Genomic DNA, 13,255 nt, shown 5'->3' with positions numbered 1-13,255 from the left:
CATTCCTATGGATAATATGGTTTTCTATCTCTATTATTCAGACACAATGACCAAATAATAATTTGGATGGATGGCAAGCCTTGGATCAATAACATGCTGCCTGCTGTTAAAAAGCTAGTTTGGTCATCACATCTCTTCTTGGCACTAAGGATAATGTTGTACCCTGATCCTCCATCCTTTCCTCTTTCCTCCCTCCCATCCTCCATCCTTTCCTCATGTATAATCTTAATGTTACTCTTAGGAGGTGTGAAAGGCTGACTTAACCTTTAAATGTGTTCTTTGAATTCCTTAGTTCTAGAGCAGTCATTTCTAAGATCATCCTATCAGAGAAATGCAATACTCTAAAAATCTACTTTTATTTGGTATAGACCACTTCGTACGTATTTGCTGAAAACTTGCCACAGTTTTTAATAGACCATATACATTTTAAGGAACCACAGACATGCTTTAAGTTTGGGCATTTTGAGAATCGAATAGTGTTAAAAACATAAGGGCCCTCAAAAATGTAATTCTCTTCTTACTTCCCAGCCTTCCCTCCCTGCCTTACTCAAATTCTGACCTTGAATAGTTCTCACTTTACTGTTGAACCACGATTCAGCAGCAGCAGCAGCAGCAGCAGCAGCAGCAGCAGCAGCAGCAGCAGCAGCAGCAGCAGCTCTTGTAGAATGTTGCAATGGCAAAAGGGGTTTACAATTGTTTGTGTTTTTCACCGTTGACTTAAATAGCGTTAATTCAGAATGATGCACTGTGCTTCAATATTGCAGATCTGAAAGAGGTGGGAATTGAGACAGACTGATTTATCCGGGGCCCCATGTTCCATTTAGAATTTAGACAAAGGAGTTTTTTAAAAATGTAGTTTTAATACAGTCCGCACTTTCTCTTCCACCCACATCTCTGGCTTCTAAATGACTTTGGTTAAGCATAATCGATTAATCCTTCAATGAGAAAGGAAAGCCATGGAAAATCTAGCAACAGGAATTGTGTGTGAGTCAATGCTTGGACTATTAGAAGCGGAAGATATATGCAGAAATAGAAAACTCACCTTGTGGCAAATTAAGAGCATTAATTGAGCTGTGCAAGGAAGTGTTTCTTTTGTATTCTTCTTTTTGATGGATGCCAGCAGTATTAAAGAGAATAAATAATATTGAGCAAGGAATCATTGGTGCTGATGTTGGCACTAAAACCCTCACTTGTAACTGTGTGTAGAATAATTAGAAGACTATGAATGCCTGTTCTCTTAGACTGGTACTAGTGGGAGCCAGGCAGGGGAAACAGGGCTGGAGGCTTCATCTAGCACAAAACAGCTGGGTCTCCCACCTCAGAACCAAAGCTAACTTCCTCTTGTGACCTGGTTTCTCTCTCCATCTCCATGCTCAGTCCCCACTGTATCCCCTGGACCCTGGGGATCTTCCTTTTTTTTAATCAGCCTAATTGCTTGCAATAGGGGCTGCACCCTGCACCAGAGGCCCCAGATAACACAGGCAGGTCTCTAAGACATCCTACTTAGCTTTTGTTTTCAGTTTCCATCTTGATTTTTAAGATTGCTGATATTATCACTGTCAAAACAACAAATAAAAACATATTATAAACTGATTCCAAAGTCATATTATGTTTTGAAAGGAACATGGAGGTTGGAAGGGGCCCCATGGCATGGCCGTGTGTAAGCCCTTCCACCTCCTCTGTGTTCTTAGTTCATGCCTTATGCTCTTAGTTCCTTTCTACCACATCCCATAGTGCCCTGTCCCTGGTTCTGTTCCAGTGCCCCAGCAGTGTCCCCTAGCAATGTGCCTCATTTATGGCTAAATGTGCCTCTGTGCTTGGAACAAACCTTTAAGTTCACCTTTCAGAACCTGACAGATTGGAGCTACTATCCTCAAGTACTTGCTTTGTATCGTTGTCAGCATTACTGGGCAGCTCTTTAGAAAGGTGGACGTGTTCTTGGATACAGATTTCTTACCCTCTAGCAGACTGTTGTTTTAAAACATTGCATCTGCAATCCAATCTGGAGATTTTGATTCAGTGGGTCTGGGATGCGGCCCAGGAGTTTGTAGTTTTAACAAGTATCTCGGGTGATCATTATCAGGAAAGTTTGGAAAACTCTGCCTTATTGTACACTCAACTTTCCTGTTCTCTTTCCTGCCTCATTCCCATTGACCTGCTAAGTATTTGCTGGCTGTGCAAACAACCTTTGTAATGACTCTAGGCTTCCATTTGACAGAGTTTGAATATAATATGGCAATTTTGAACCCTCATAATCTTTTTAAGATAGAGTTTTACCAGATCAGTCATTCTATATTGACACTTTTAATTCATGGCTTGTTCCTGCACGAACTTCTCATTGTGGAACAATTAAGATACCTACTTTTTAAAAGAAATCTGGAATTTAGTTTGAATTTCTCATTGTGAAGCAACTACGATATCTACTTTTTAAAAAACCGGAATTTAGTTTGTTAGAAAAATCTGATTCTTAGAGTAGCAATTAAAGTTGTTGATTTTTTAATTTGTTCCTTTTAATTAAAAAGTTTTAGGGAAGGGAGAAATGAAGAGTTCTTTCATGGGTAAGAATTTCAATTTTACAAGATGAGAATTCTACAGATTGGTTGTACAACATCGTGAATACATTTAACGCTGCCAAATTGTACACTTAAAAATGCCTAACATGGTACATTTTATGTTATGCATATTTTATCACAATTTTTTAAAAACTTGGGGAGAAGAGGCCGGGCGCAGTGGCTCAAGCCTGTAGTCCCAGCACTTTGGGAGGCCGAGATGGGCGGATCACGAGGTCAGGAGATCGAGACCATCCTGGCTAACACGGTGAAACCCCGTCTCTACTAAAAAAAAAAAAATACAAAAAACTAGCGGGGCGAGGTGGCAGGCGCCTGTAGTCCCAGCTACTCGGGAGGCTGAGGCAGGAGAATGGCATAAACCCAGGAGGCGGAGCTTGCAGTGAGCTGAGATCCGGCCACTGCACTCCAGCCTGGGTGACAGAGTGAGATTCCGTCTCAAAACAAAACAAAACAAAAACAAAAACAAAAAAACTTGGGGAGAAGTGTCCACAGGTTTATTGTCTAGATAACTTTCAGAAAATGAATATGATTACCTACCATGGAACCAGGCACTATGCTAACACCTTTTTGACTTTTTCAATGGAGTAGGTTATTTAGTTCTTAACAACAGTGCTGTCTGTATTTCACAGATCAGGAAGGAGAAGGTCACTTGACTCACAGGCCAACCGATATGGACTGAATTGTGTCTTCCCCTCATTAATAGGTTGAAACCCTATCCTCCAATGTGATGGTTTGCAGAAGGGGCTTTTGGGGAGTAATGAAGTTTAGATGAGGCATGAGGGCTGGATGGATATGATCGGATCAGCGCCCAAAGAAGAGACACCAGAGAGCTAGCTTCCTCTTTCTCTTTCCACCTTTACACACTGAGAAAAGGCCAAGTGAGCACACACCAAGAAGGCAGCCATCTGCAAACCCAAGGAGAGAGTCCTCACTAGATACCCTGCTGGCACCTTGATCTTGGACTTCTAGCTTCCAGAACTGTGAGAAATAAATTCCTGTTGTTCAAGCTAGTATTAATATCTGGTGTTTTGTTACGGCAGCCCAAGTGACTAAGACACCAACTTAACTTACTTGGCCAGGGTCAATCAGTGTTAGGGCCCAGGATTCTGACCCAGTTCTGCCTAACTCCACAATTCATGCTTTTTCTGGATATAAACATCTGCCTTGCCAGGTTTCCCTGACTTTTAAAGCCTTGGAGCAGTGTGTGTCATGTGCTGCACACCCAGGCTGGAACAGCCTGTCCCCAGGTAGGTCTCTGCATAGTGTGTGACTCCATGGGGACCTCTGTGCAGCCCCAATCTTGTGAGCTGATAAGATTTATATTGGTAAGCTTGGCAGATGTAATGCCTACCTCTAACAACTCTTCAGGAATGCAGGACCGTCTAGAGGGATTTATTTGCAGAGACAGAAGCCTTGGTGTGGGATGTATTAGTGTACAGTTTGTACAGTTTGCCAAACCCCTCAGCCAATGCAGTTTCTATTACTGGTGCCCCCCACACTTGCTGGGATTCACTGTTGTGCGCTGATAGCTCCAGCTGTTGAGCATCCCTGATGAAGCCTTAGCCGGCAATGGCTGAAGGCGGTATCTCCGAGATGTCCGGTCAGGACCCTCGTCTCTGTTGCCATGGCTGTATCTCACTGCTGAGCCTCTCCTCTGTTCCCTGCAGGGTAGAGTCTGGATGCTTTCGTCGACATATTGGAGTTTTTCTACTAAGTGCAGAAGCGTCTCTAGATCTGAGCACAGTCACATCAAGCTTGGATTTTAATGTCCTGGTTTCATTAACTTCTATTTCAGTGACTCCAGGGGCTGCTCTCCCTCACTGGGTTCTTTTCAGATGTGTGCAATGGCTAGAACTTCTTTCTGTTCTTGCTGCAGTATGCCAGCCACATTTCCTTTTACACAGGCATCTCCTTTTGTCTCCTTTCTCTGGGTACTGCAGCAGCAAAAGGGGTAATCTGTGGTCTTGCCTCCCTAAAGCCTCCTGCAGAAAACAACTTTCAGGCTGGGGGCTTCCTGAAGAATAGGTTGCACTGGACAGAAGGACTTCACGTGTCTGTGTTGCATCCTAAAACATGACCTTTCGTTCCTCTCTACTTAGGATCTATATGCTGTGCCACGATTTTTCTACCATGGTTTTATCTTGTAGAAATCACTTTACCTCTCTGGGTTCCAAGTCCTCATTTATTAAATGAAGTTCCCGTTCTAAGATTGTGCCAATTTTCCTATTTCCAAATTCATCAGCACCGAGAATGCCTGCCCTTACTGTGGAGGTCTGGCAATAACAGAGAACAGGTTCTCCCTGCAATATTGACACAGGCCTGCCCTTGGCCTCTCCCGTGGGGGCCTGGAACACTGGCACCCCCAGCTTCTCCTCGGGGCCAAAGATGACTTGAGCCTTCCCAGTGGAGTTAGAAGCTGGAGCTTCCTTTCGGGAAGTGACTCAGAGTGACAGACTCAAAGATCAGGAGGGTCTTGTAGTTTCATCACATTGACAAGAATTATAGGAGCTCTAATTATACAAGCTGCCCCAATGTCCTGATTTCAGTCCTCATTAAGTCCTGACTTCTAAAATGAGGTTACAATTATATCATAAGGGCCGGGTGCAGTGGCTCACGCCTGTAATCCCAGCACTTTGGGAGGCTGAGGCGGGTGGATCACTTGATGTCACGAGTTCAAGACCAGCCCGGCCAACAGGGTGAAACCTCGTCTCTACCAAAAATATAAAACTTAGCCAGGCATGGTGGCACATGACTGTAATCCCAGCTACTTTGAGGCTGAGGCAGGAGAATTGCTTGAACCTGGGAGGCAGAGTTTGCAGTGGGCTGAGATCATGCCATTGCCCTTCAGCCTGGGCGAAGAAGTGAAACTTCATCTTAAAAAAAAAAAAAAAAGAAACTAAATATATATATAAACTAAATATATGTATATTAGGCTTGGCATGGTGGTTCACACCTATAATCCCAGCACTTTGGAGGCCAGGGTAGGAGGATCCCTTCAGGCCAAGAGTTTGAGACTGGCCTGGGCAACACAGTGAGACCCCATCTCTAAAAACAAAAATTAGCTAGGCATGCATGGTGGTGCATGCCTGAAGTCCCAGCTACTTGGAAGGCTGAGGTGGGAGGATTGCTTGAGCTTAGGAGTTTGAGGTTATAGTGAGCTATGATCACACCACTGCACTCCAGCCTAGGTGACAGAGTGAGACCCTGTCTCTAAAAGGAAACAATAATAAATAAATCAATTGTATCATAAAAAACTAAATTTGCCCTCACATAACTCTCTCTTCTGCTGACAGTCAATACTTTCTTCAACAACTTTTTCTTCAGTTCCAGCTGGATTTTGAGGAGCAAATTTTTTTCCCCATAGAGTTTTAAGAAATGCTTCCTCAGCAAATTGAGAATAAGAAAGTAAAGCAAATGTTTTCTCTAAGTGACTCCTTCCCAAATTCTAGTTTAAGAGCCTTTGTAAATCAGATGGAAGCTTTAGAAAAATGGGAACAGATAAAAGCCTGCAGGATGACTCCAAAGTAGCCAAAGCCAACAGTCCTAAACACGTACATTGATGATGGGTGTGCCTATGTTATAGGCCCCATGGATCCCTGGGAGACTCAGGAAGGAGTCAGTTCTCAGTTATAGAATGTTAGAGACCAGTCAGGCTTTATTTTATTATTATTATTTATTATTATTATTATTATTATTATTATTATTATTATTGAGACAGGGTCTCATTCTATCACCCAGGTTGGAGTGTGGTGGTGCGATCTCGACTCATTGCAACCTTCACCTTCCAGGCTCAAGCTATCCTCCCTCCTCTGCCTCCCAAGTAGCTAGGACCACAGGTATACACCACCACACCTGGCTAATTTTTTGTATTTTTGGTAGAGACAGGGTTTCCCCATGTTGCCCAGGCTGGTCTTGAACTCCTGAGCTCAAGTGATCCACCTGCCTTGGCCTCCCAAAGTGCTGGGATTACAGGCTTGAGTCACCGTGCCAGGCCCCAGCCTTTATGTAATGGGACTGCCTGTAATGGAAGAGCATGAAATTTTAAAAAATCTAATTTCATTTTCCATTAATGTATGTATGTATTTATTCCTTATTGATTCTGTGTTGGATTATTATGAATTTCATTCATTCATTCATGTACTTGTTATTTATTTAAAACAAATTTATCTTTGCCTGTCTACCAAGTGTTAGGCCCTGGGCCAAGTTTTATCTTTAGAACTTTGAAGATGGCAGGCTGGCTCTCTGATCACATAGAACTTGCATTTGAAGAGTAATAAACTGACTGATAAATAAACTGAATAATGATAGTTTATGGTAAATGCCATGAAGCAAAAGAATAACATGATATTGGGAGGCTGACATAGGTATATTACCTGAGGTCAGGAGTTTGAGATCAGCCTGCCCAACATGGTGAAACCCCATCTCCACTAAAAGTACAAAAATTAGCCGGGCGTGGTGGCACGTGCCTGTAGTTCCAGCTACTCGGGAGGCTGAGGCCCGAGAATTGCTTGAACCCAGGAGGCAGAGGTTGCAGTGAGCTGATTGCACCATTGCACTCCAGCCTGCATAAGAGCAAAACAACATCTCAAGAAATAAAAATAAAAAAATAAACAAATAGTCATATTACATTAATGGTAAAGCTAGGAATTGCTGAAATAATAATATGCCTAACCCTTTATTTTTTCTGTTCTCTACTTTCTTTCTCCTTGTACCTCTAGATCAATCCTTTCCTAACTCAAGTTCAAATACCTAATTACCAGAAAGCCACCACACAAATGTCTGAGAGCTGCTTTTGTCATGGAAAATACATAGGCTTCCTTACTAACCTGGTTTAGTGAGTGTATTCCTTGCATTTTGGGATTCTTCAAAGTAGGTCATCATTTTTTTGAAAAACCACAAAATCTTCATTTTTATTTAAACTTTTGAGATATGTATAAATTATGGTTTGAGACAATTAAAAAGGAGTTTCCATTTGACATAGCTCCATTCAAATTTAAAATGTTAATTCTCTGAAATAATATGTATTGCCAGAGGAGATGAAAACTAAAATGGACCAACATCTAAGCTGTGGTCTATCTGGGAACTTCCTGATCTCACCGTGGCAAAAGACTATCTTGTTCTACTGTCCCCAGCCCTCCTGTTCTTTGCTCTGGCCTGGCTTTCCAGAACTCCTAGTTCTGATTAGGCCTTTTCTACTGATTGGTGGACACTGAGCAGTTTACCTTCTGTCTCTTCTTATCTCTAATTTGCTTTATTTTTATGACTGTTGCCTGGTTTAGATGAGTGCAACCTTTAAAAATGCTATTTATATGCATTTCTGATATTTTTCTGTGTCTTAGAATATAAGTGAAAATTGCTTGTAACGTTAGCGCTCTCTTTCGTTTTTGTTTTTACTGCAAAATCATTTAAACAGAACGAGATTTGTATGAATTAAATTCAACAATAAAGTTCCCCACCAAAAGGCCAGGCCAAAACAATACATTCTAACCAGTGTTTAAAACAACCAGTGTGGTGTTGAGGAAACTGAGTGGCTCTTTTCAAGCAGAAAAAAGACAGGAGATGTTCTCTATATTAATGGGCAGTTCTACTTTAGTTCTGTCGGGAGTCATGCCGATGGCATATGAGGCTATGCTGTACTGGGTTGTAACATCTGCTACTGGCTTACATAATTGTTAATCTTTCATTTCATATTCAGACTTATCAGTGTTCATTAAAGACCCTCCATTTGTGCAAGTGCTTCTGGGAAAGAGTGCCCTATCTCGGTGTCTTAGATTTAACGACAACAACAAAAAGGTTCCATTTTAAACACATTTTTCATCAGGCAGCAGGCGGTCTCTGGCTGTGGGAGGTGGGAACTAGTCATATGTGCATATGACCAAACAGCTTTTCTACTGGGGAAGTTTAGCGTTGGTAAGAGAAGGGGTTCCAAATTGACATTTAAATCCACCCATTTCCATTTTGCTTCCTTACCTACAAGAAAATGTAGAAGTTGGAGCAAATGGCATTTCCATGAGTACTTCTCATGCATCTTTGCATATTTCACCTGGGAGGAAGCACAAAGGCTGAGCCTGGGAGGCTGGATCTGCGAGGGCGCATCACCTAGCCTACTTGAGAGTCCAGGCACTTGCACAGTGTCTAAGGGTCTAAACAGACAGATGGGATGTCCTGCCCCAGCACAAATCTAATGATTTTCTCTCTCTGTAGCTGAAAACGAATATGGCAGGGATGACTTCCACCAGCTCCACTTTGCAGCTCTGAGGTATATTAAAAATGTAGGAAATGTACAGTGTCACCCGTCACTGCTTATTTCACAGTTAAAAAACATGAATATTCTTAATATGACCTGTATAGGAACTGCCATATTTTATCATACCCCTAGTCTCTCAATGATTTGGAAAGGAATGAGTGTATGCTGAATTTTTTCCATGTAGGCAAGGATATTAGAATAGGTCTATCAGATTCAATGCAAATTGAGCCCACAGCCAAAACAACCCATAGGAAGAAAAAAAAATCAAATATCAGGTCTAATTGAAAGCTATTTTCATTTAGATAGAGTGGTGTGACCAAGTCTTCTGTCTCCAAGGAAAGGGACTATGAAGAATAAACTTCTGAAACCTCTAACTCGCAGCAGAAATGCAGCCTTGCAGGAAAATGCCAACAGTGTAGCAAGATACCTGGGGAGGGTGCCCATCCGCTCTTGGCTCCTGGGCTCCTTTGTTTCGCATGCATTCATCCTGGCTTTGAAGGCCACATGCAGATGAGCAGCTGCCCAGGAATCTGAATCAGCTTTATCCTTTACCAACAGCCAGATTTTTAGTCTCCTCTCAAACACCTCTGAGTGTGCCTGTCAGACTATAGACTTTAGGTCGCCAGCATTTTTCCAACTGGAGGTGACTGTCTGGGAGCCACATCCTGTGCCCCACCCCCTGCCACTCTCAGAAGTTTCCACTAATGGGCTGAATCTAAGACCACAGGCGTGTCTGTCGTCAACCTGTATTTTGGGCTGAGTATAGTGGCTCATGCCTGTAATACCAGCCCTTTGGGAGGCTAAGGTGGGTGGATCACCTGAGATCAGGAGTTTGAGACCAGCCTGGGCAACATGGCAAAACCCCATCTCTACTAAAAATGCAAAAATTATCCAGGCATGGTGGTGGGCACCTGTAGTCCCGGCTAGTCAGGAGGCTGAGGCAGGAGAATCACTTGAACCTGGGAGCTGGAGGTTGCAGTGAGCCGAGATTGCGCCACTGCACTCCAGCCTGGGTGACAGAGCAAGACTCCATCTCAAAAAACAAAACAAAAACAAAATAAAACCTGTATTTTGAAGAGACTGGATCTTTTCTGGGTTGGCTTGCAGCCTAAAGCTGATTGTGGCCAGCAAGGCAGAATAAAAGACAGCAAGGAGAAAAGCCGAGAATTTTGTTTGTCCTTTTTTCATATGCTTCTAGCTTTCCTTTCCAGGTTCCACCAACACCAATACTTTTTTTTTTTTTTTTTTTTTGAGATAAAGTCTCGCTCTAACTGTTGCCCAGGCTGGAGCGCAACAGCACGATCTCGGCTCACTGCAACCTCTGCCTCCCAGGTTCAAGCGATTCTCCTGCCTCAGCCTCCTGAGTAGTTGGGATTACAGGTGCCTGCCACCATGCCCGGCTAATTTTTGTACATTTAGTAGAGACAGGGTTTCACCATGTTGACCAGGCTGGTCTTGAACTTCTGACCTCAGGTGATCCACCTGCCTCGGCCTCCCAAAGTGCTGGGATTACAGGCTTGAGCCACCGTGCCCGGCCCACCAATGCTTCTGAGTGCCTTTAATTGCCCTACGACTATGACTGTGTCCATGGAGTGTCACCTAGTCTGAACACTCAGCTTCTGGGTGACTAAAAACACGGTTAGAAGTGTGCTGTAAAATACAGGACTATCACATTCAAATGAAATTACCAAGTTCAAAACCAGATGGACATATTGTCTATCCACAAAAGAGTAGTGCTTGGATTTTTTTTTTTTAAACTTTTCATTATGAAATCATTTCCAACTTTAAAAAATACAAAAACATGACTGTATATCCTGTATTCAGACTTCCCAAATTTAAACATCTTAACATCTTACACAATCACAATGATGTGAGTAAAATGAGTTCAGAGATCAACATCAGGAAATCAATGTTGATATGACGCTATCATCTAATCTTTAGATATTCCAGTTTTGTCAGTTGTCCCATTCATGTTTTTGTTCTGTTCCAGTCCAGTCAAAGATCTCACGTTGCATGTAATTGTCCTGTTCTTTTCCTTTCCTTTCATCTGCAGTGGTTCTTTGCTCTTTCTTTGTCTTTCGTTACCTTGACACTGTTGAAGAGTACAGGCCTGCTATTGTGTAGAATATGCCTCACTTTGGATTTGTCTGATGGATCCTCCTGATTAGATATAGGTTGTGCATTTTTAATGCATATATCAGGACATTGATCCGTTCTGATGAGATTTACTTTGATTACTTGATTACTATAGTTATTTTTCCCCCTTTGCAAATAGTGCATATCTGATGAGGAAACACTTTGAAAATAAATATCCTGGTCCTCATCAGACATTCACCCAACACTTTTAGCATCCTTTGAGGATTCTTACCTGAAACAATTATGACTGTGGTGCTTTCCAAGTGGAGATTTTCTAATTCCATCACTCCACTGAAATTGTACAGAAAGGATGAGTCTCCCTTTCTCCCCTATTTATTTACTTTAAAATTATTTATTTATGTCAGTATGGGCTCATGGATTCTTATTTTATTCTATGATATATAACCTATTACTGTCACTCTTTAGTTTCTGGCTCAAATTATCCCAGATTTGACCATTGGGAGCTTCTTCAGAGGGGTTTGTGTGTCCTGGGACATGGCACATTCCTTGGACAGTTTCCTACTTTGCAGCATTATCAACATATTCCAGGTTCATCTTGCTCTCTCCTTGCTCCAGCTCTTCAATCAGACTTTTTCTTCAAGGAGCCCTGTGTCTTTCCTTGGAGAATGATCTTTAGAATCTAAGATCAGGGGGCTGGTTGTTTTCATTGCTGGTGCAGAGCCATTTCTTCTAGATCCTCTTAGTGGGCAGAGCAAAGAAATACATGTGTAATACACACACAAGGAGACGGAGCAGGGACACCCTCTTACAGGCCTGCTGCCCTCCCCATCCCCAAACATGGAAACAAAGGAAAATCTTGAGTTCTTTCAAGGAAAATAAATACCAGACACCTAGCTAGCCCTGAGAACCAAATAAGCAACCTGGTAAGAAAGTAATTGTAGCTTAAAAACAATAGTCAAGGAAGTTAGAGCCACAAGATGTTTGGTTCCCTGTAGAAACTAAAGATAACATCTTAACACATGTCCTTGAGTTGTTTTGCAGAAACCTAGAGCCCCACCAAATGAATCCGCGGGCACGTGGACCTCAGATGGGGGAAACTGAGGACTGAATTCTGACCACCCTCCTTTGTTCTAAATTTCTTCTTGAAGGACCTGGAAGAAGTCATGCCATAGGCCAGACCTTAACATTCTTTTCTGCTTACCCCAAGATTTCAGACAAAGCTCCACTTTCCTAACCAGTCACAAATCAGAGAATTTTTTTTTTTTTTTTTTTTTTTTTTTTTTTTTTTGAGACGTATTCTCGCTCTGTCGCCCAGGCTGGAGTGCAGTGGCCGGATCTCAGCTCACTGCAAGCTCCGCCTCCCGGGTTTACGCCATTCTCCTGCCTCAGCCTCCGGAGTAGCTGGGACTACAGGCGCCCGCCACCTCACCCGGCTAGTTTTTTGTATTTTTTAGTAGAGACGGGGTTTCACCGGATTAGCCAAGATGGTCTTGATCTCCTGACCTCGTGATCCGCCCGTCTCGGCCTCCCAAAGTGCTGGGATTACAGGCTTGAGCCACCGCGCCCGGCCACAAATCAGAGAATTTTTGAATCCACCTATGACCTGTAAGCTGCTGCTTCAAGATACTCCACCTTTTTTTAGGTCAAACCAATGTATAACCTCCAAGTGTCGATTTACACTTTTGCCTGTAACTTCTGCTTTCCTGAGATTTACCCCTGCCTTTAAAAACCCTTGCTTGTAATCCATCAGGGAGGCTGTGTATTTATGAATCAGGAGCTGCCCAGTTCTCCTTGCTTGGTGCCCTGCAAATAAACACCCTCTTTCTCCCCCTGCAAAACCTCAGTGTGGATGTTTGGCTTTACTTCACCCCTAGGCAAGCAGACCCAGGTTTGACTCAGTAACAACATCTGTTTCTATTTTTCTCTGTATAAATATTAAAAACCATAAGTACATGCTATCTCCAATTCCAGTATAAACCCATAGGGCTCATTCTGGCCTTCCCGTTTTCTTGTGTGTAACTCGTTTCTCTGACAATGAGAATCTGAGTACTTAGATATTTACTTACCTACTCAATCCTAGACTATAAAGAAAATAATTCAACATAGTACCCTCTTAAGTTCCTGGACTTAGTTACACAGAATGAGGAATTACATACGAATTCTAAAATGTAATTTTAAAAATCTTTACTTTTCCTTCTTGTGTTATCACCCTTAGTAGCTCTCTACAGTTATATAAATTTCTACCCACCTATTCTTACAAAGACATTTCAAGGCTGTCTTATTTCTATCCAGGATTCCACATTTATTAGAGGCTCTTTATAGGGGAAGAGCTGGGATTAGA

The sequence above is a fragment of the Macaca fascicularis genome, chromosome 8 (genome assembly GCF_037993035.2).
Source record: "Macaca fascicularis isolate 582-1 chromosome 8, T2T-MFA8v1.1".
In the NCBI taxonomy this organism is placed as follows: domain Eukaryota; kingdom Metazoa; phylum Chordata; class Mammalia; order Primates; family Cercopithecidae; genus Macaca; species Macaca fascicularis.
The sequence above is the reverse complement of the archived record's forward strand: the minus strand, read 5'-3'. Positions refer to the sequence as shown.